This window comes from Bombus vosnesenskii, unplaced genomic scaffold (assembly GCF_011952255.1).
Source record: "Bombus vosnesenskii isolate JDL3184/JDL3185 unplaced genomic scaffold, Bvos_JDL3184-5_v1.1 scf7180000013314, whole genome shotgun sequence".
Taxonomy (NCBI): Eukaryota; Metazoa; Arthropoda; class Insecta; order Hymenoptera; family Apidae; genus Bombus; species Bombus vosnesenskii.
In genome coordinates, this window is record NW_022882960.1 from 6,529,736 (window position 1) to 6,552,685 (window position 22,950).

General features: G+C 36.5%; 1 protein-coding gene across 2 annotated transcripts in view; it reads right to left on the reverse strand.

Annotated features, from left to right (window-relative positions):
- Window positions 1–22,950, reverse strand: part of LOC117235031 (glutamate receptor 1) — a 335,753-nt gene that overhangs the window by 102,871 nt on the left and 209,932 nt on the right. The gene's annotated exons all lie outside the window — the stretch shown is intronic.

Genomic DNA, 22,950 nt, shown 5'->3' on the forward strand with positions numbered 1-22,950 from the left:
AATTTTTTTTGCGACTGCAGTAACGACTTGGAAATTATTGAAAAATGACGCAACACAAAATTAATGTAAATTGAGATCAATAACTACAAAATTCCATTCCTCGATTTCTTACACACATGTATATATGTATCGAAGACTTTGTACAGATAGGATGGTATTTTCTTGATTATCGCAGTAACGATTTGTAAATTATAGCAAAGTGATGCAATTGAAAATTATCATATATTAGAGATATAGCTATAAACTTCAATCCTTTCTGTAATTGTAAGAAACATCGTTAGGTGTTATTATTTCTTGAAATTATTTGTAATTGTCTTTAAACGATTTCTCGGAATTAAAATGATATATTGTTACGCATAATTTCTCGTGATTTTATATGACGTAAAATTTTAACAACTACTCGTGCGATTGTTCCAGAATAATGTATAGGACATGTTGCAACGTAAATCTAGCCAAACAATATCATAAAAGTATTAATTTCATTGGTAGTAAAAGAAAAGTACTACGCTATAATTTGTCAATTATCATAAAAGAATGATCACCGCCATTTAGGTATACCCTCTCTCAGACCGAATAACGAACGAGTAAACGAAGCGAATTGCACGAAAATCATGCGACAAAGTTCAACGAGCCGCGTCGGCATTTCACGCGTAATTTCATTCGCAAGCTGCGTTTCTCGTTGCCTCGCCCAGTGGCAAACGTGTAATATCCATTCAAAGGTGTCAAAGCATAGCCAGAAGTCCAATAACTCTGTTTTTCATTATCGGGTAGCGAACAAAGCGAAGAGAATTCCATCGAACGCTTCGCTGTCTGCGCGAGTTTTCCTACAGCCGCGCGTAATGCACGCGCTCACGAGCGCTCGCGTTGAATTGCGCGAGTAACAGCTCATTAACATGAAAATTTTGCTCATCTATCACGCTAGCTACAGTAAAAAAGTATTTTGGAGGTAGAACGTTATTTCGATGTTCAATTTTTAATTTTTTACCTCTACTCGATTGTTAATTTTCAATTATTAATTCTCTATCTGTAATTTATAATTTTTTACTTTCAATTCTTTATTTGTGATTTTTTAGTTTTTAATTCTCCACCTTTAATTTATAATTTTCTATCTTCAGTTCTTTATTTTTAATTTTTAATTTTCAATTTCCAGCCGCTAATTTCTCATGTTTAATCTTTAATTTCATATTTTTCATTTTATCTCTTAGCTCGTAATTTTTAATTTCGTCTCTTCATTTTTTATTTTTAATTTGCGTTAATTCGGGAATCTGAATTCTTTTTTAATTTTTTTGCCGATATTAAATGTAGAAACATATTCAGGGAAAATTGTTCGTCGGATAGATTAATCTGCGAATATGTGTAACAACAGCAATTAATAGCTGATTGATTCATAATGTATACATATTTAAGAGCAATGGGACATTCGTATACCATAAATGGAGAATTTCCCTAAATAGCGAGCTAGTTTTAAATCGTATAATCAATTAATACTATAATGTACCCTGTAACACACAGATACAAACATTTCAACTCGTCAAACTTTGTGAATAACCTTCCGTACCTAACTTCTTCACCTTAAAACAACACACTTTTTTCTCCACTATAAGCTTTAATAATTTCCATTCTTTAATCCTAGCTCAACCTCCATATCGCGGACTAAAGTCATAGTGATATAAAGTCAGGCCACTGCTACTTTGCGTAAAACGATGTTTTACTTTTACCATCGTAAAAAAACCTACGCATAATCTTTAAAGTTAACAAACCATGCCAGGATATTAAACTTCTAACTTATTTCATTACCGAATTAAGCGGATAATTCTTCTAAAGACTGCAAAACATATGAATAACCGTGTATTTAAATATTTTACTTACACCATTATGATTCTTAGCTCCTCGTATTACTTTGATATCATCGGTTACGATCGATCCTCTCATACTATTTATTTAAAAATTATATTACCTTCTCATCAACTATTTACCAAGTTCTCTTTCGTGTCTCCGCTGTACCCTCTTCCAAAGAGGAACTAATATTTGTACTAAAGAGAAGAACCACTGTTTGTAAACTTTTTACATACACCACTGTGATTCTCAACTCGTCATGTTACGTCTTTAACTTTGTCAATTATCTGTCTTTTCACACTACCCACGTTAAAATTCAACTTCTACCTCGTCAAACCTACACGAGTCACTACACGTCTGTTCTCGTATCTTTGCGAGGAGTGCTAGCTGTACGTCGCCCCTATCAAAAGCAAAACGTGCCCAGAATCAAGCAGTCTTCTTCTCGGGGCAGTGTTTTTGAAAAAAGGAGTCGGTACGTATGCAAAGCCGATAATAGGTCGCCCATTTGCTAGGCAGGTTTGGCCGTGCATCCTTCTCGCTTACTTGACGCAACGACTTGCATGCAACACGCGGCATCGCATATCGATTAGAAGGTTCTCGTGGCGAAGGACTCTCCGCGTCGTTATACGACAGAAGTAGGGGTTGAAAAACTAATGAACGCAAAGTTCGCCAGCTGACGACGAATCAAGCATGGGATAGATCGGAGAGCGAAGCTAGAGGGGCGGTAAAGTGGCGCAACGAGGTGCAAATAGATCAGGAAGAAACCGCAGGTTGGAGAGTCGTTCGCCGTGAAATCGTAAATAGAAAGGCGCAAAAATGCGGATTCGCTACAGGAATCTTAATGCCGTGCAGTGCTTTAGAACGGCTGCCTGAGTAGGAAAAATCCAGCAGACGTTGCGCAGACTAACGTTATTTAACGCTTAACTATGTATATCAACTAATATATTAATTTATTTTTTCATATAGAATCGTCCTTATACAGAGCACTCCACTTTGAGCTTGACACGTAATCGTCTAATTAAACTATTAGCGAAAAATAGCGAAAGTAAAATGTTTCAATAACTTTGTTGTGTTTTGTACCAGGGGTAGCTTCATCTTACGATACTCACAAATCTTATCTAAATGTGCGTACTTTTACGATTTGACAGTGGCTTTCGTTTTAACTACACCGTTTCCATCGTTACTGCACTTAAAAAATCTTCACAATTGAATAATATTCTAATTAAAAATTCGAAAGAATATAGAAATTTAAAGAAATGAAGTACCGAGTAATACAAAAATGATGAAAAATAGTGACTTTCTAGCAGTCGTTATCAAAGGTCGTGTGCTGTTGGTCGAGTTAGAGATCAATAGGATGTGGTTGGAGGGTCGAAGGTGGCGAAGGCGAAAGCAGAGACGAATTCGTGGGACGCAACGGGGCCCAGTGGAATTAATAATGATGAAAGAGCGAAGGGACAGAGTCGAGCGTGCCGCGACCGTATACGTCACGATGCCCCATTATGCTTATGAATATAAATGCACCCTTGGGGGTGGCCGCAATAAATGCCGGTCACAGCGCCGCGCGGATCTCTGAATTCTGCTGGAAACGGCAGCGTACACGCGGCGCTGCCCGTGGAGTAACAAAAATAAAAGGCGTCGCTGCGCCGCCGGCCAGTTTTTCTTCCTTTCTCTCGTACTCCTATCCCTCCGTCCGCCCCTTCTGACCACCTCGCCACCCTCTGCACCCATACCGCTCCCATGCAGTCCCCTCTTTCGTCTACATCTCCTCATCTACGGTCGTTTGCGTCCCTTTGCTTTTTCTACGGGCGCGACCGCGAAAGGTACCGCGTAGCAGTCCGCATAAAAGAATAATTAAAATAAAGTAGGCTGCGTGTAATTCTGCCGAAATTGCGGCGTTGCCACAATAACGATAACAACGAAATAGTTAATGAGGGGCCACCCCCCCCCCCAGAAGGGCATGAACCTCGTCGGTCTAATCGCGGGGTTAGAAAAAATATTATAGAAAAGATGTTTCAGGATCGTGTTCGATCCGAGAATTTATTTTTTAGCAAGTTATAAGTTTATTGGCTCCCCCGTTGCGTACCATTTTCATATCGTTCTTTGAAAAACTCTATTGTTTCTAACGGCTTGCGATAGTTTTTATCTTGGTCCCCGATGGTGATATTCTTTAGTTATGTGATGCGCCTTAAATGTCATTTTCTATCAATGGAATGAAGAAAAATATTTTGTGCTTGTTTTATGTTAAAATTCTTTTTGTGTTTGCGGTTCGTCACAGTGGAGCCTCAACATTCTGCAGCTCTTTCTTTTTACTTGTTTTAATCTGTTATGCTGTGGTTACAACGGGTGCGTGTTGTAACGAATGAAACACGTGAAGATGGAAATGCACGTAGTTATTCAGAAGAATTTATGTAGAACGTCGCAGAACACGTGGGAAATATTTATAGCGTTAATGCTAGGCATCAGAATGATGAAGAAAGTTTCATCCCAGATTCACGAACTTAAGCAAATGACAGAATGTGAATAGCATTTTGTCCATTCTACCAGAGTGAGAAATATGAAGCGTGAGTGGGATAAAAAGAATGATCTGTCGGCTAATTCATTGATAGTAGCATACTTCTAGCGTAAAATAAAATTATTTATAGCTTCGAAGTAAGTCTCAAACGATATTTTTGTACGTGAACTGTTTTCATCGACTATAATTAATCTCCATATACTTTACGATACTCTGTATGTTTAATCGATCTGTCGTATTCGACAAAATGACAGTTCGTCAGAACATCGGATCGTACTTTAATCAGCATCAACGTCATTTAGATCGATTTTAATTTCTGTAATGTAAATATGACGCGCTTTATCTTTGAGATAACTAAAACATGTAAAAAGAAAAATAAGAAATTTATACGTAACGAAATTTATTATAAATATATTGTACGTATGTAACAGATTGTCTTAGTCGAATGTTCAATTTCACAAAAAGGTTCAATTTCTATTCTTATAGGAGATTCCTAACAAAGGAAATTGTCTAGCGAATTGACTTGCTCATTGACATTCTTATCCTTCGATCTTTTTCTTTTCTCATTTTCATTAAACAAGATGGAATTTCTTCCGTTAAGTTCTTCGATGGAATTCGAATAACGTTGTGGGAGGCAAACTATCGGAATTTTGGGATTTATACGGTGGCCCACTTTCGAAGCTCATGAATTATGCAAATACGAAAACGGGTTCTCGAGCACGGTAATTGGAGAGAAGTGGGTTTCTTCTTTTAAAAACACTGGTCACCGAACTTTCGCGCCTGTTCCGATCGATCTGTGTTTCTTCTTCGTTCCTAACATTCAGAAATATTCTTCAAAAATATATAACGTGAATTTTCTATTTACGGTGGTATCTTCGCTATCCTTGATAAATAATCTAAAATCTAAATTACACATAAAACCTCGCGTATTTTCTATTTATATTTAACATCGTCGATAAAATCCATTTAAAGCATCAAACTCTTATAAATACAAAAACAGATTTTATATCTAAAGCATCTATTTTTACACCTATACCGATTAACATAAACCTTCAACTTTGAACTTTGACAAGAAAGAAAGGCGTATTGATAACAAAACACAAGGAAGGCTCACTCGTATGTTAATACAACGTTTATACAACATGTTAAACGTGTTAACCATCAATGAACGATCTACACTGTGTCATTATCTCGTTTCACCTATAAATTTCATTCTTGATTTACTCTTTCTCTGAAGTTCTTTTTTTTTACTAAAAAAATGTTTACCGAAGTAAATGATCGTATAACGTAAAAGAGATATTAATTAGTAATAATAGGTTCATTAAATTTTCTACAACCGTAGTATGACTGAAAATTACAACTTGAACGTACACGATTCAGTTTACCTACAAACAGCTAAATTCACAAATGACAGAATTTTCCATCATTTTTCCGTAGCTACGTACCATACCAAACGTCTGTCAATATAAATATAGAAATTCACCAACAAAGAAGTAACAAGTATTCTTTTTCCCTTCACATCTTATACAAAGCGTATCTTCTTCCGCTCTTCCTCTCTCGTGTAGACGATTCTTTTACTCGGTGTGTTCGCGTACTCGGGTTGGCGAAGCTCCAAACGTTTGAATCGTTGCTTTACTCGATATCATATCGCCACCGCGGCCTCTCCTTTTCGCGTTTTGCAGTTCGAAAACCTTTCTGTCCGTTTTATCGAGTGTCGGCTTGTTCGCCGCAGGTGTATCGATCGTGTTGCACGATTTCGCACCGTTCCACCAACTGTGCCGAATTATCGGAACATTTACGAGCCGTATTTAGCCGACTCGAATTCGCTCGGTGTTTTCGCTAGTTCCGCTTCCGGATCGTTTGGTCCTGTGTACGTTAAGTAGCCTACGAAACTTTAACGTACACAGTTTCTGAAACTCGGAGATGTTAGGAAATATCCTATTTGATCCGCGCGATCGAACTACCGATGTATTGGTTTAAAGTACCATCAAACAGAATTTAAAATTATATTTCTCCGATACTTTGTATCTTCTTAGATTGATCTAACTGACATTGATTTGATTATTAACTTTCAATTCGATCCTGATCCTGTTAATATAAGAGGATTAAAAATCTTGATAAAACTTGATAAAATCGAATTAAAAGAAGGAACGAACGAATAGAGATGCTATTGAATATTTAATCTCGTTACTCTTAATTCTTGTACAACAAGATCAAGTATATTTCTTCTAGTGTTTCATAATTTTATCGAGAAGCTGAAACGAGAATTACAAAATTTGCAGAAGCCAGAACTAAATATTTTCGATATGAATAAAAAACAAAAACATGATCTTTTCGTAAAATCGTAAAATCTGAAACAATTTCCAATATTAGCTCATTGCCGTATACGACATGATATGTACTTTTCTTCACAAGGAAATAGACAATTCCTAATCAGCGCCGATCCAGTTCGTTTTATCCAAATTTCTGCATTTCGCCATAACCAGAGTACACGATTGATCTATATAATTTTCCAAAAATTAATAATGATCAGTTTCGATGGAGTTGTTTAATATGGTCTCGCGTGGCCGTGAAACATAACTTTCTGTATCCTTCCCTCACCGGTAATAAACAACATCGATTATACGAGCAACCATATAACCGAAGAACACCTGTTTCTCCCTTCCAACCTACGAAATACATATTCCAAAGTTGCGACAAGTATGCAGAAGGGTTTCGCGATAAAATAGGCAGCAGATGGTCATGGTATTATCGACTCCTCGTATTGGTTCGAACAAGTTAACGTCTATTATTATATAGATTACGCTTGCTTGCCGACCTCGGACAGACTAATGATGCCAGCGAAGTTTCCATCCTATGCACACACGGAGGTGTTGCCATCCGTGCAGATGACACCCTCACCCACCAGCCAACCGCACGATGCACACCCTTCGCTTCGGGCTGTAACGCGTCTTTCGTCTAACAAATTGACGTCGATAAACGAGAATATTCGCTATGTCCTCGGAAGAAATAGATTTCCTAAATGATTCGCGTTTCTTTAACGATATCGCGAAATACGAATGACAGATAATAGTGGGTTCATTACGTGTTAATAGATCGTGGATTTTTCATGCATTCATGAAAAATTCCAAACTAAGGAGAATGCATGTAAAATTCTATAGAATATTTAAAATAAAGTACGTACACGTTATATTATCTAGCGGATGAAATAAATCTCTCCCTAAATTCCACTTCTGTAATTACTACAATAAAAGTACGAATTTGCATAAATATCCGCAGGCTGGTTACTAGTGCTAGTGATAAATGAGAGGGCTCAGAGGAAAAACGTCACGAGTAATAGTTTTATACGTTTGTGAGAAATTTGGAGGTTGAGAAATGCACGGAATACGCATAATGGGCAAAAAATATATGAAATATTCGAAGTGTGGTATTTATTATGGATATTTAGTAGCTGGAACAAGTTCCTCTCTAGGTTCCATTTCCTAAATTATATTCATAAAGATATGAATTTCCATGAATATCCGCACGTTGGTTCTGAGTAAGGAGATCTGTGTTTCTCGATTAAAGAAACAGATTTTAGAGTTTGTTTATTTGTTTGTTAATAGGAAAGGTAGTTAATAGTTAAATGGAAAGCGATAGAGTGAAACGAGGGAAACAGGAAGAAGTTCAGTGGGAGAATGGAAAGAAAAATTGAAACGTGTACGATATTATGATACAATGGTTACTAAAATTAAATCAGTAACTTGATTCTGATAAATATTAGCGGATTATCGTTGGAAGTACAATTTCGTGTTGTAATTAAAACGGATGTTTGGAAGGATGTTTTAGATTCATGAAAAGTAATCTTACGGGAAGAATAAAACTTTAATAGACTTTTTTTTTTACTGAATGCGAATTCTTCAAAAAACATCGAAATAATCGTGATTATATCGCAATTAACACAAAACGATATACATATGGTTTGATATATTTACTGAATAAATTATACGAAATAGAAAATTGATATATGACGACAAATATTACGTCCCAAAGTACGTACGACAGCTCTGGCGACTTACAACTCTCTTTTATATTAAAGAAAAATCCCCTTTCACCTTCTCTACCTATAACCGTTCATTCGCGCTATTTTATATACCAACGCAGCCCATCATTCACCCAGGCCCAAATATGGTAAATGCGATGGCGGCTTTCCCACGTCACTGAGGGTTTTACCGATAGACCTCGTTCCTTTTCCCTATCCTGTACTTTCACTTTTACGATTCTGCTTTGAAACTACGATACTACAGTGTTTTAGTATGTAGCTTTGATAGTTTACATTTTAACGAACAGGAAGATTTCTACTGGGAGATCTTGCCACTGAATGTCCCATGGACCATATAAAAAGTAAATTTAAAAAACTAGTATTCCCTCCTTTTTTCTTGTACATTTAGCATTAAAATTAAATATACCATTTAAAATTCCTTATAGTTATACAAGGTCCTTGTGATAACTGTTACAAGCTGCTTTTTTTTAAATTATAAATCTAAAATGCGCGTCATTCTTTAATAAAATGGAACAGAAGAACAATCGTTTCGAATAGAATGAATTTTGAATGTACTGCTGGAGGAACAAACGTTTGTTGCCTCATTTTTTGTTAATAGAACGACATATCAATATTTTATTCGCGGGTAAATATCTCTTGCCAAACCTTGTAGCATTTACCAAAAATATATATTTTTAACTGGTATAATTAAAAGATTATAACAAACCGTCGAAAAATAATACGAATATGTTCTATGTTAAGAATCATTTTATTAAATATTCCTCTCTTTCAAATAGAATAATTCCATCGGAACATAATTCCAAACCAGAACAGAAAATTCAAGAAACCGTCATTTTTTATTATAAATATTCTATAGCCACAGCTAAAGGTGGAAATTTATCTAGAATTTTCTTCCGAGAATACATTCGTAAGCGTTCGGCTCAGCCGTTAACAAAGAAGTTGCACGTGTCATAGAAGCGTCGAGTGTACTTATTAATTATTTCAAGAAGCTTTTCTTTCCCGTCTGACCCCTATTCCCGCGTGGTATTCCCGCGCGAAAAAGTTTCCAGAAGTCGGGACGTAACTCGCAGGGGCCGTCAACGGGAACGGTTCGCTACTCGTCGTCGAGGAAATTCTTCTGGAAGACTCGAATATTGCAGGAATTATTTTTCACTCGAAAAGTTTCAAACATCCCGGTCCGTAATGTAACCAAACTCCCTCCGCGAGATCTCGAGTGACCCGGAACGAAGAAAGTCGGACGATTCTCGCGGAACTACTTGATGACAAAAAAGAAAAAAAAGAAGGAAAGGAAATGAGGGAAAAAAACATGATTCCCACTTGACGGGACTGTACTAACGAGCTTGATCACGCACGCGACATGCATGTGGAAATGGGTTAATGAAACGTTAGAAGTTAGTGGAAGTCTTTTTCGATGTGAGACGGAGTCGTACGAATTTGTCCGCGTTCTTCCGTTTCTCTTTCATCAAATGAGAGATTTTATAATTAATAAGTTGAAAGAGATACCACTAATTATGTATGGAAATTAAAGCGAGTTTGTGAATGGAATACGTTTTCAGAGGAGATTGAATGAATTAAAATTCGAACGAAACGCAAGTTGTTCCAAGTTTACTTTAATAGAAGGTAAATATAACTTGATGAAGGTTTGATGTTTGAAATGGTTATTGATTATACTTTGATATCAGGTGTGTTAATGGTATGAGATTGGTATTTGATTTGTTAAATGAGAAACCTTCGTGAAATAATTTCGTAATTATATTAGAAAAATAATTATATATAAAACATTTTTTATTTATATTTATAAAAATATGAATTTTCGTAAATCTCATCAGTCTAGTAATCGCTACTATAAGTTCCACACACAGAATTCAACAAAAGCATGGTGTTTTCACATTCAATAAAATACAAGATCTCGGCTAAAACTCACCAACTTTCCTTGCTCGGAGGGTTCTGTAAACGCAACTAGATCTTCAATTCAACGAATATTACTCGCGACAATGCGATGGCAGCAGCAACGCGATGCTGGTTGCGCGTTCTACTCCCGTCTTCTAAGACACTCGAAACCGTAATTTAGCGTCAAATATAGACGCGTATCTGGAATTGTCCCCTCGTATTATATTTAGCAACTAGACAACAAGTAATTCCAACTACGGTTCACGGGCCATTTAAGTTGCTAACTCGTCCTATCACGCGTGTTCCTACTTGTCCTTTAACAGCCGTCTCTACGGTCTACGTGCGCATACATACGTACGTGCATACACGTACACATACATACAGACACCTGTACACGGCGTTCTTATCAGAATTATCAGGGCCTCTGTTTCCTGGGATCCCTTCCTCGCCGCGAACTTACCGCCGCACAATAGAGAAAGTTTCCTCGATTTACCGATTATCTCGGCCTCGAGCAAAGTTACTGCAGTAGCTCGGCCGCCAGATTTCTAGAATTCACCGATGAACGGTTATATACGAGAGCCAAAGTGAATATCAGCTCGACGTGATCGTGTAGGTGTATTATGTTTTCAGAATTCCGCAGCCACTCCTGTGGCGGAAGGCGAACACGCGCTTCCGGGTTAGGAGAAGCACAGACATCCAAGGGAAATGCAGTTTAGAGAGGAATCTCCGCAGGGGAGTTAACAATTTGCAGTTGAAATATTTTTATGACTATTGGATACAAAGGAGAGTAACGTTATTAGCGTAGATATCGGGTTGGTCACTAAGTGATTGCGGATTTTGTCGTTAGGTGATAATCTATCTATCAAGTAACGAAATAGTTGGAAGATAATAACCGCTCTTAATTGGATGTGGACTTTGAATTTCTTTCTGTCGGTAAGACAATTTTGAACCTCATCTATGCAAGAAATATTGAATTCCGGCTGGAATGTTCATCTGTATTTGTCTCATTCGCCGAATATTGCACTCTTGTTGTTATATATTGCGATCTTTGTGGAATTTATTCGGAAGACACAGGTAAGAATCGAAATACTTTGGAAAGTATCTGAGAGAATTTATCGCCGAAAAAGATAAGAAATTTGTCAAAGAAAAGTAAAATTATAAATAGGGAAGAGTTTACCTATAGTTAAATCACACGTTGTAGGATTTTTTTAAATCGCGTGAAAAAGTTGTTTTCGAACAATTTTTCTTATTAACTAAATGAGAATAAAAAACACGTGTTTTCATTCCTATAAAGACACGTCTATTTCTAAGAATCGTTGTATTCCCTCTCAATCCTTATAGAACAATAAAAAAAGAATTTATATTAGTATTTATAAATAAACTAAAAATGAATGATAAAAATGAAGTTATTAGAGGCATTGGAAAATTAATATGAGTAGACAATTGACGAAACTGAAGGTAGATAATAATTATGATCGATCAGCATTAATCATCATAACTAAAAATATATCCTTATTTGCTCAGCTAACCAGACTTACCCTCCTAACAACGTCGTAAATCAAAATAAATAAATCCGCACTTTCTATCTATTCATACACGTGCAAAAAAGAAAAGTGTTTCCAGGAAACTTTGAAATTCGCAAATCACCCAAATAAACCAAAGACGGTAATCGCAAGGAAAACTCCTGCTACAAGCCTAAGAGATCGCTTCTGTGAGAATTTCCTTTCTCGATTTTAACTTCATCGGGTCGAGGGTTTGGCTAAATAAAAAAAAGAAAAACGTGCAAAGACCAACTTCTCTCACAAACACGGATTAAGGCTCCCAGTCGTGATATTTATCTTGAGTTGGATATTATTGCGAAAAAAATCGGGAGATCAAGCTCGCTGCTTCATTTCCTGCGCATGTCTGGAACCGCCGGCGTGTCCCTGGATTTTTCATTTCGAGCAAGGGCTGGAAGTCGGCGCAGGAAACAGCCATTATTCTTTCTCCGCTATATGTGGCGCACAAGACGCGTAATAACGCAATGGAATTTCCCGAGAACCGTCCAGTTTCCCTGGCGGACCCTATATCTCTTTTTCTCTCTTTCTTTTCTTCGTTTTTCTTTTTGCTCCTTTTTCTTTTTTTTTTTTTTTTTTTTGGTCGATCTTCTTTTGAGATTTTCCACAAAGTGAGACTTCTACTTCCAACCCTTTCATCTTCGTCGCTTGATCGAGCATGCTGAGACGCGAGCGGAATCGTATTAGCGTCAAGATTCAGGAGAATTCATCGTCATGGACGCCTAGACTTTTCGGTCGATAGCAAGAAAAGAAAGAAGTGACAAAGGTGAGAGAAAGAAGGAAAGAGAGAGTCTGTGGTGTTGCGTCTGTTTCTACTTGGCAACGCGCTGGTGATTAATGATTGTCATTCTATCGACAAGAATAGAATACATATACCTATCATCTCGAACAACCTTGTGTCACAGAAATGTGACGAGAAATGGGGACTGACTTTGACAAAATTGCAGGTTTTATCGTGGTCCACATACTTGGTTTGAAGCGATGAGTTTAAGAATTAGATTAAGCTAATTTAATTAGGGTTATTAGAATAAGAAGGATATTCGAGTCAAGTAATTTGTCCTGCAATTTGTCAAATTCCGCGTTCGTTCACTCGATGCACCGCGCTTGTCGCTCGTTAAATTAATATCGGGTGGCTGATTCAAACAAGTGGAATAGGCGCGAAACGATCAACTATCCGCAAAAGATGCGCCACCGAAACTATGTTGCGAAGCTTCGAGAAACTCGTGGATCGATGGTTGGAGTAAAGAGACAGAAGCGCCAAAGGATTGCTTCTCGAGACGATTCTCAAATAAAATACAAATAACCCGTCACATAGGGTTGGCGGTCAGCAAATTTGGTACGAAAGCTAAATCAATTTTGATTTTTCTCTGTCTTGCTGGACTCGATCGAGAGTTCGTCAAGGCCCAGACGAAAGTCCAAAAACCTAACCCCAATCAGTATGCTCGTTAGATGTTACTAGCGCATTTCCGTGCACTCGAGTCGCGAGCAACCCTTGGCGGGAAGCGGGCAAACAACACGTGGACGAACACGAGACTTCGTACGCTTAGGTAATGGTCGTGGAAATTCCTTCTGGTGATATCGACAGATCGGTCCGTTATAATTAGTTAAATTATCCTTCGCGTGAGTAATCGCGTTTATGACAGGTTCGGCTATTGTAGTATCGTGGACAAAAAGGCCTAAGAGATATCGGGTAAACCATAAACAATGTCGCGAGAGCCGAGGCGTCGTCGGGTCCATCAATGTGTCGTCGGTCCTTCAATTGAATAGTTTCGTAAAAAAGGCCCACGTGACCCTGGCCACGAGTGTTTGCGGAAAAGAAAAGAAAAAGGAATGCTAGAACAGTCAGCGTCAGTGGAGAAGCCAGAGAGTGTGAATCGAGAAGTCAGAGAGTGCGAGTTGTCGAGATAGTATTGCTAGCGTTGGCGTGAGAGTGTGGTCCGCGTGAGAGAGAGAGAGAGAGAGAGAGAGAGCGTTGGATCTGTTGTGACGAGAGTTGCAAATTAACTATTGATTTGTCTAGATTATAGTACGTTATTGTGATTAGTTTACGTTAAACAACCATCGTTCTTCTGTTTGATCAACATCTGTACAATCCATTTATTGTAAATAAAGCATCATCAATAATAATATTTTATTTCCGATACTACACTATCGAGACAGGATGGACATAGAAAATTATAAGCACTGTTATCACAGCTAAGAAAAACCGTGTTAATGTTTCGATTAAAAAAATTGTCTCTTGTCTTCGAAACTTGGCGTCATAAAATTATCGACGATCCTCGTGTTGTTATTCCTTCGGACAGAACATTGATTATGAACAATTTTTATTTTTATTTCATTATTCAATAGCATGTGTATATTATCTTATTTTTGAAAATTGTTGTGTCGCTTATTTACATGTACTAACTTCTCGCTGATTCAAATAACTCTGCTACGCTTTTTCTAAATAATGAACAATAATAAAATTTCAGTTATTTTCTCGTTTTTTCATCGTTTTTCTTGCTATAAGTAAAGTACAGGATATTTTCTAATTATTTCGTTATTTTATCAAAGACCAATGGTGTCCCATAATATATAACAAGTTTGACTAATTTTGTAGGAAGTTCAAAATAGAATTTTAAGATGTTGGAGATTAAGTGATTCAAATGGTCCCACTTTACTATGTGTACCTATGTATATTCAATATATTCAATTTAGCTTCTAGTAAACGACACGTGATATGTAAATAAATATATATTTCTTTTGCTAAATTTTATAGAAGAAACGTGTCTTCGTCTGTGGCGTGAGATACTCACTCGTTCGATTCTTAAGAAAATGTGAGTTTCTATATGTTCGATTTAACTTTCAATGAAAGTATCGAGGTGAAATAATATTTCTAATTAAATTGAATTTACTGGTAATCCAGACAATCATCAGAAACAAACGTAATTATAATTTAATTCTATTATATTGTAATTTAATTACGTTAATTAACGCGCACTACATTTTATAAAGAAGGAACAAGTATCTTAATTACTGGTAATGGTACAACGCTCTCTATTATGTACCCCATAAATAATAAAATAAAAACAATGGAATATTCGAAGCAGCTTCGGTAGCGTTTTTGACGTCGATCGAATTCAAACCGTTTAATTTCCAACTCGAACAGTCGAATCGAAATTTCGATTTAAATATTTAACATTCTATCAATCGAAATCGACTACGCATAATTAAAACATTACGATAACTCGTCAAATAGAACGTTACTTATTATTCCTGGAACAGCGCAATGAACGTATCAGTGTATTTATGAAACGTGTTTTCGTACAGTAATAAAAATTGCACAAGCAATACGCGTAACAAGTTGCACAATTAAACTTCAGCGAAGAACAATACCGCGTGTTGTACAATTTCGAGAGCGCCAGATTGCTCGCCTTAACGTTCTCTCGCAACCCTTTTTGATTTTCAGCTTGTTTTCCCGGGAGATAGCAGCGCCGTGAGATTTTCTTTTTCCTCGACACGCTTTATCTGCACTTTGATCGGAAAAGTTAGCGCGACGCGAAAAAAAAGAAGAAAGGCCGGGATGAAATCTCTCGCGGATGACGCGAGAAGTTTTCACCCTCGTATTTGTCTCGTATCGCGATCATTTTTAACAAACCGCGAAACCATCGGGAAAAGGAAAGAGAACAGGCGAGGAAAAAAGGAGCTCTTCGATTGCCAACGGAAGCTGGCAATAGGGGAGAAAACGGGCGGTGAACATCCGCCCTTTTCCGACTTGTTTTATGGAAGATCACCGACACGATAAGAAACTGCCTGTGTCTGACAGCTTTCCGATGGCAAAACGACGAAACGGAGATGTTGAGCACCTGGCTCGCGAGAAGATGTGTTCTCGAACGAACCACCTTAGATCGAGAACCGAGACTTAGATCGAGAATCTTCGTCTCCTCAAGATGTCTGCTACATAGAATTCTTTTCTTCTATTTCTCTTTGTGGAATAAAATCGGCGAGCTACTAAAATGTTCGTAAACTTTTCTACAGATTTTTACGATTACCATACAATATCACAGATCTTGTCTTTGATTAATAGTTAAACGTGTTATTTGCTTAATAAACGATAAGCGAACATACCACTTGTAATAAATGAGTTTCATCAATTTTGGAAATTACGAACCTAATTTAGAAGTGGTTAACGGTTAATCGATTAAATTATATAGGTTATCACGAAACTTTTTCTTTTCAATATTCCACATCGTAGCAAGCTAAAAAAAAACAAGCTGAAAGTTCTGTTAGAAGGTTCGAAGCAAGTTCGAGCGAGTTTCGTTCGAAGGAATAGAAGACTAAATGCAGTTTATCGACATTTATTTCGCGTGCACGGGGTCTGATTAAAATTTGAAATAGCCAGCTATGTTTCTTCCAACTCGGTTACGTTTCATGAATATTCTCCGTGTAGTTAAGTTTACAAACGTTTCCTCTTCCCTTTTTTTCGTTTCTCATTTTTTACTTTCCTCTTTTTATCCTCCGTACTTGTTAAAATACTTTTTCATAGAGACTATGATGACGATGGCTGCGCGACCTCTTATAACGTTCATGAGCGAACGTTAACTTGCAAGTAAACGACAAAAGCTTTCGTTGCGTTATCGTGTAATTGAAATGTCGGCGACGCCATTAACAAACACCAAACGTTGTCCTGTTGTGGCTTCGTAATTCTCTGTAACTATGTTGGACGTTGCATCGAGTTACTTTATTAAAATGTGCATTGTCCATAGAGATCTAATTGTATTATCGTCATCTTTTTATTGTTATCTTCCATTAAATTTCATCTTATCCAGAAATATCTGCTTTTACCTTGCTGTTTTCTAAATTCTTCCCTTTAAAATGTGCTTCTTCCTGGAATGTTTGTTTCTTCCTTTGGTATTGTTAATCGTATATTAATTATTGTAGTTTCCTACCTTTCTAAATGTTAATGCTTAATTACAGGTGTTATATTGAATTTGCCTTTTTTGTATAATTTTGATAGTAACAGACTGTACGAAATGTTTTCTAAATGAAAGTGTTTTCTAAATTCTTCCCTTTAAAATGTGCTTTGGAATGTTTACTTCGTCCTTTGGTATTGTTAATCGTAAATTAATTATTGTAATTTCCTACGTTTTTAAAAGTTAATGCTTAATTACAAGTGTTATATTGAATTTGCCTTTTTTATATAATTTTGATAGAAACAGATTGTACGAAATACAGGGAAATAATTTAACAAAAGTCGAGATTTTACAAAATTTCAATTAAAAGCTACGAAAATAAGAGCTAAGCAGTTTGGAGTGAGGAACATACTTAAAAATTGTTGAAATTCACGAAAAAGATCATATTTGTTCATACACTCGTACTTCAGAAGTTTTCGGTAATTAATATTTATAGGTAATTAACAGCAGCTTCACACCATATGAAATAATTTTAAACGTTATACATGTTTCGAATGTTCAGTCGTAAACGTTATTTTGGTTTTGTAAAAAAAAAAAAACGATGTTTTTCACGATTTAATCAGCCATCAAGTGGTTTGATTTATTGACTGGAATTTCGCGTTGCAAACACTAAAAAAGAGACGAATGGAGAGAAGAGAAAGCCTCGAGTATATACTCGAGCAGGAAAGTTTCAGGAAAATCCGGCGTCAACGCTGGTAAACAGGTGCTCCAACTTCAAATGTTTGTTACTCGAGCACCGGGGACGTTGTTTTGGAGTTTGAAAAAGTTAGATTAATTACCGGAGCGTGTAGCAATACCACGATATCGTAGATCATGTTTACGTTCAAATTAACGGATCAGAAGCTTGCTGTATTAAAAAAAAAAACACACACATACACGAGGATAAAGGAATAATTTTTTATTGATCAATGTAAATACGTAAAGTTCTACTATTTTATGAATATTCCTTCAATGATGTAAGATGGTTATAATGAGTTTAATCGGATTGTTTTTATGCAATGAAATTTCATGCAATAATCACACATATTTCTACGTAAAATACATCAAAATAAAAAAAAACGAAAGTGTGAAACATTGAAAAAGACGATATCTCCACACATCGCACACAGCATCAGAATAGTCATCGGATCGTATGAAGAAAATGAAGCAAGAAAGTACCGCCGAGGAACTAATAACTTTAAAAAATATATGCAATTTAGCAACTCAGGAAGATTGGCAGAATAAAGATAATTAAAACATATGTATGTAACATATGTAATACGTAAAAGATTATAATTTTTCTTGTGGAATGTAATTAAATGGAAGTCGTTCGATGAACCGAAAAATTCGATTATCCAAAACACAGCTAGTTCCCATAATCGTAGTCATATTGAATCGAAGAAAATTCTCAATACGTAACATCAACCATCAAAAAAAAAAAAAAATCCTAACGAAGTTACACTTAAATTCTGACGCGAATAATTTGTTCCTTCCAAATATTGGTAACGCCCCCTGAGTCAAGGTCTCCAGAGGGACTTATCGTTCCGCGTAAACGGCCAACACACATGATCGAACGCCCGGTTGCGAAGATCACGAAAGAAGATTAATTACAAAAGGAATAGGAAAATCAGGGTTTCATAGGTGTCGTCGTTTGCTCGAGACAAACGATTCGGACGGGGGCGTAGGTATTTGGAGATCCTATCGGTTACGATAAGAACGGTGGTTTCTTCGCTTTTCTATTTGTTAGGCCGAACCATGTTCGCGTCCCTTTTTTCCGCAGGCCTTTACTACCATCCCGCCATTAGTCGTTTCTCGTCACCGATGTTGTCTCATGAGTTTTCCTCGCCTTTTTCTCTTATTTTCTTTCTTACTTGCTTTCTTTCTTGAGCTCGTGAAGGGTGCCAGGATTCGGTTTCTTTCAATACCCGACGAAACGATTGGATTTGTAAGTTCGTTCGTGCGAGAGCTGCTGCATTTGATCGCAAGGAAAATTGATTGTATGCAGAAACGATTGTATGTAGACGGATTGATCGAACCTTTTTTAGGTTTGCGGCGATGGTATTGGTTTATCGAAGGTTTATTTTCGCAACAATTTGGAATTTTTCGTACGAAAATTTTCGTATAGAAGCATTTGAGTTTAAATCTGTGAATTTCACGTCGACGTTTCGATAATAAACTTTTAATCCGATTTTTGGGTTTTGAATCGGTTTTGAAATATGAATTTTTTTAACAATCGTTATCTCTTCTACTTTCATTTTTGTTTCTTTTCTGTTGTTTAATACATTTTATGGATTGTTAATAACGTGCTCTTAATCTTGACAATAATTTTGCTCGTTTTTACACTGTGTATCGTTTCAAGAATACCAGGTAAAACGATTGTCGCATCATTGATAATTTAGAGAAACGACTTTACGTAGATACTCTTCTCAATGTTGGTTTATCGAACGGAAGTTTATTTTGAGATGTCTCGTTCGTGCTTGAACAGTCTGCCAGCGAGTAAAAGGAACAGCCGAGAATCGAATAAATTATGCAGAATAACTGTTGAGATCACTGTGCTTGTTGAATTACGCGATAGCGATAGAATTAACCGCAATAAATAGTTAATATTGCCTTTAAGAGGGTAAAAAAGGAGTTCTACTTCTTTGGATCTAATGCAATTTTGCACGTCTTTTCTTGTTCAACGATCTCAGACTAAAATTAATTTATGCATTCTTTTATACAAATCATATCAATGCTAACATATCACGATAACAATCCCTTTTTTTTAAATTAAATACGATTCTAAAATTTAACAATTTTTATTAATATTTTTTAATGTAAAAAATATAGAACATCGAAATATCAACACGACCAATACGATACTCGATGAATCAAACCTTCTTAAATACAAAACATAGAAACTTAAAGACCAAATTATCAAAGAAATTTGTATCTACGATAAATTAAAAAGATCTTTAAATTTCCTTCTCAAACATGAAAGATATAATAAGCACCAGAAGATGAAATTCTCAAAAAGATTTGCTAACGCAATAAATTAAAAGAGTCTTCAAACGATTCTGAATCAATAAATCTTCTTAAATGCAAAACACGGAATCGTCGCTAGAAAATCTGATTTTCGAAGAAATTGGCTAATACGATAAATTAAAGAAATCTTCCGAACATCCTCGACAAATAAACCCTTTTCTCAAACGCAAAACGTAGAACCCTTCTCGTCCCATATCTTTCTCTCTTCAATCATTTCCTACCATCTTCCTTTTTTTCTCTATCATTTTTTTCTTTCCTATCTCTTTCGTCGCTTTTTCACACTTCCCTTCGTCTGATTCGCTGTCTCGACAATTTGGCCACGTCTCGAAGAATCTGACCGTGCAAGGGTCCAACTTAATCAGCCGCGCAGCCAGACATCAAAGGCCGTCTAAAATTTGTCGTTTGATCGGTAGGCGGCACGTTCTGACTTGGAGCATGGCTCCGCATTTAAATGGAGATCGATGGCCTTCCTTTTGATCGCGATCCAACGAGCTTATCCATCGTCTTCGTGCATACGACAGTACAGTGGTATACAACTACTTAAGTCGACCATTGACCCAAGTAGATGTATTCTATCCATCCCTATTTATCGCGTTTTAGGCCTCCGTCGTTCCCATTTCTGTTTTCGATACTCGCTAATGCATGTTCGTCGTTTCGTTCTGGCTACCTGCGTATAGATATAAGTTTATTGTACCGTTATAGTGTACACTGGCTTCCGAAAGTATTTCAACGCGTAAAAGAGTTATAGAATATTTTTATTATATATACTATACATATATACATTTTATGTACTTTATGCGAAACTTTTTTGAAATTTCGTTGGCTTCGTGACAAGACCGTCATGCTTACATTGGTAGAGTTTGAAAAAAGTATGAAAATATAGTGAGGTATGAAGATATTTAGTGGAAATATTATACAGGGTGGTTGGTACCTGGTGGTACAAGCGGAAAGGGGGTGATTCTACGCGAAAAAAGAAGTCGAAAATATAGAATAAAAATTTTTCGTTTGAGGCTTTGTTTTCGAGAAAATCGACTTTGAATTTTCGCTCGGTACGCGTGTAGTATGTTATAACGGATCTCACTGTAGATCGATGTAATGGATCCGCACGCATACCGAGCGAAAATTCAAAGTCGATTTTCTCGAAAACAAAGCCTCAAACGAAAAATTTTTATTCTATATTTTCGACTTCTTTTTTCGCGTAGAATCACCCCCTTTCCGCTTGTACCGCCAGTTACCAACCACCCTGTATATTTGACAAAGTACACGAAAGTATATAAATAGTTAATTATCCGGCATATTAATAAGCTTCGACACTCAGTGCGACTGTTTTTAATACTTACTATGTAATATGTGTCTAGTGGGTGATTATTCATCCCGTATACTAATTATTCCTGTAAGTCGTATATGTATTTTCAGATTGGTTTGAAATTTTACTGGTATAACTATGACAGTCGTGTCTGAATGCATCGTTAATAAAATTTCAAAACTGTTCATATAATACGTGCAATATATACGTAAAAATTTTCTGTGTTAAACGTTCAAGTATCTTAGCGGGACGCTATATATCGTGGAAGAATTATATCGAATGAAATCATGAAATTGTGCGGATTATGAAAAAGATTTTTATAGGACCAGTTCATTCTCATTCGACGATAAGTCAAGATATATATCATTTTTTAAAACATCAACCTTGTGCTGTAAATTCAACGTCTGACGAGTGGAATGCGTTATTATATTAAAAGTTAGGAATTAAAATTATAATTAAAAATAAAGGTTATAATCACAATGTATCCTTATTTTTTAGAAAAATCTACGAAAAAGTCTGTTTCATCTAAAAAACAATGGATGCTCCGAACTTTTGACCAAGAATGTACATGCAGTCTATACATATATGTATATTCATGTCCAAGCTGGCAACGATGTGGCTAGTCGGAGGTGAAAAAGCTTGGCGCGAATTTAAACGGAATTGCTTTATTCTTCGATCCGTACGGCTGAATTTTCAAACGGTCACTGGGCTTGATAAGGAAAGCCTTTTACCGGCTGCGGGTCCTGTGACATTTCTTTCGTGACAATGCGTACGATGCAATCGATATTTCCTGGTATTTTAGTGGCCCGAAATGGTGGTCCATTCTATGCTACATTACCCTCTTATTTTGATAGTTATGCATGACAGCATTTGACTTGCAAATGTGAGCCACACGAAAGCCAGATTGATCGACTACATCGGGCTTAATCGTTTGATTGTGGAAGAATTATTTTGCTGTCATTGTTACAAACTTCTGAGAAAATGTCTGGATAATACTTTTTCTACATACGCATATACAGACACAATTTTCTTTCGCCTTTCCTTATCTACTGTACGATTTTTATCGTTTACGCTATAGAAGTGTTTTAAGACAATTATCACTTACAACATCGATATACTTTTTCCTAGCAAAGAGCATTTGATAGTTTGCAATAGAACTTGCAATAATCAATATAAGATATATAGTATTAGTATAAGTCTGTGATATATAGGTTGTCCGAAAAGTGTCTTTCTTTCACAGACACGTCTTTTACAACGAAGCATCTTTATACAAACATGAGACCTAATCTGTCGAACGTTGTGATTTTGATTTAGACAGAACAAAATGGATCATACGTAATTCGATAAAATAATATAAAACGGAAATTTATTTTCTTATAAAACAAAAGAATTTCTTATAGAATTTTTGTATCATCTTTGCATAGGTAATATTATTCCCAGAATATGTGCGTTACTTACTTCCAGTTAGAAACAATAAAAAACGCATCTGTTCGCGCCTTAGCAAGCTCAGATCACGCGCTATTCTATTCTTTGAAACGCGAGCTGAATAAAACTCCCACATCCCATACTATTCCCTTTTCTATTTTAACGTAATCGTTACCAACCTATTCCTTATTGGCCTTTCCGTTAAACACCATCAAAGACAAAATAGAATCGAACGAATCCAGCCAATTACTCGAATTATCACCAAACGATCCAGCTAAATAGTCTTATACGACTAGATCCGAAATTTTCGCCACCCTTTCGACATACGTAGATCCTTTATTAGACCGTTATCGGAATCGTTAGACCATCGAGACTGATAACGATTTCGATATACTTCGGTTCGTGTCCCGGTCTCTATCGTGCTGGAT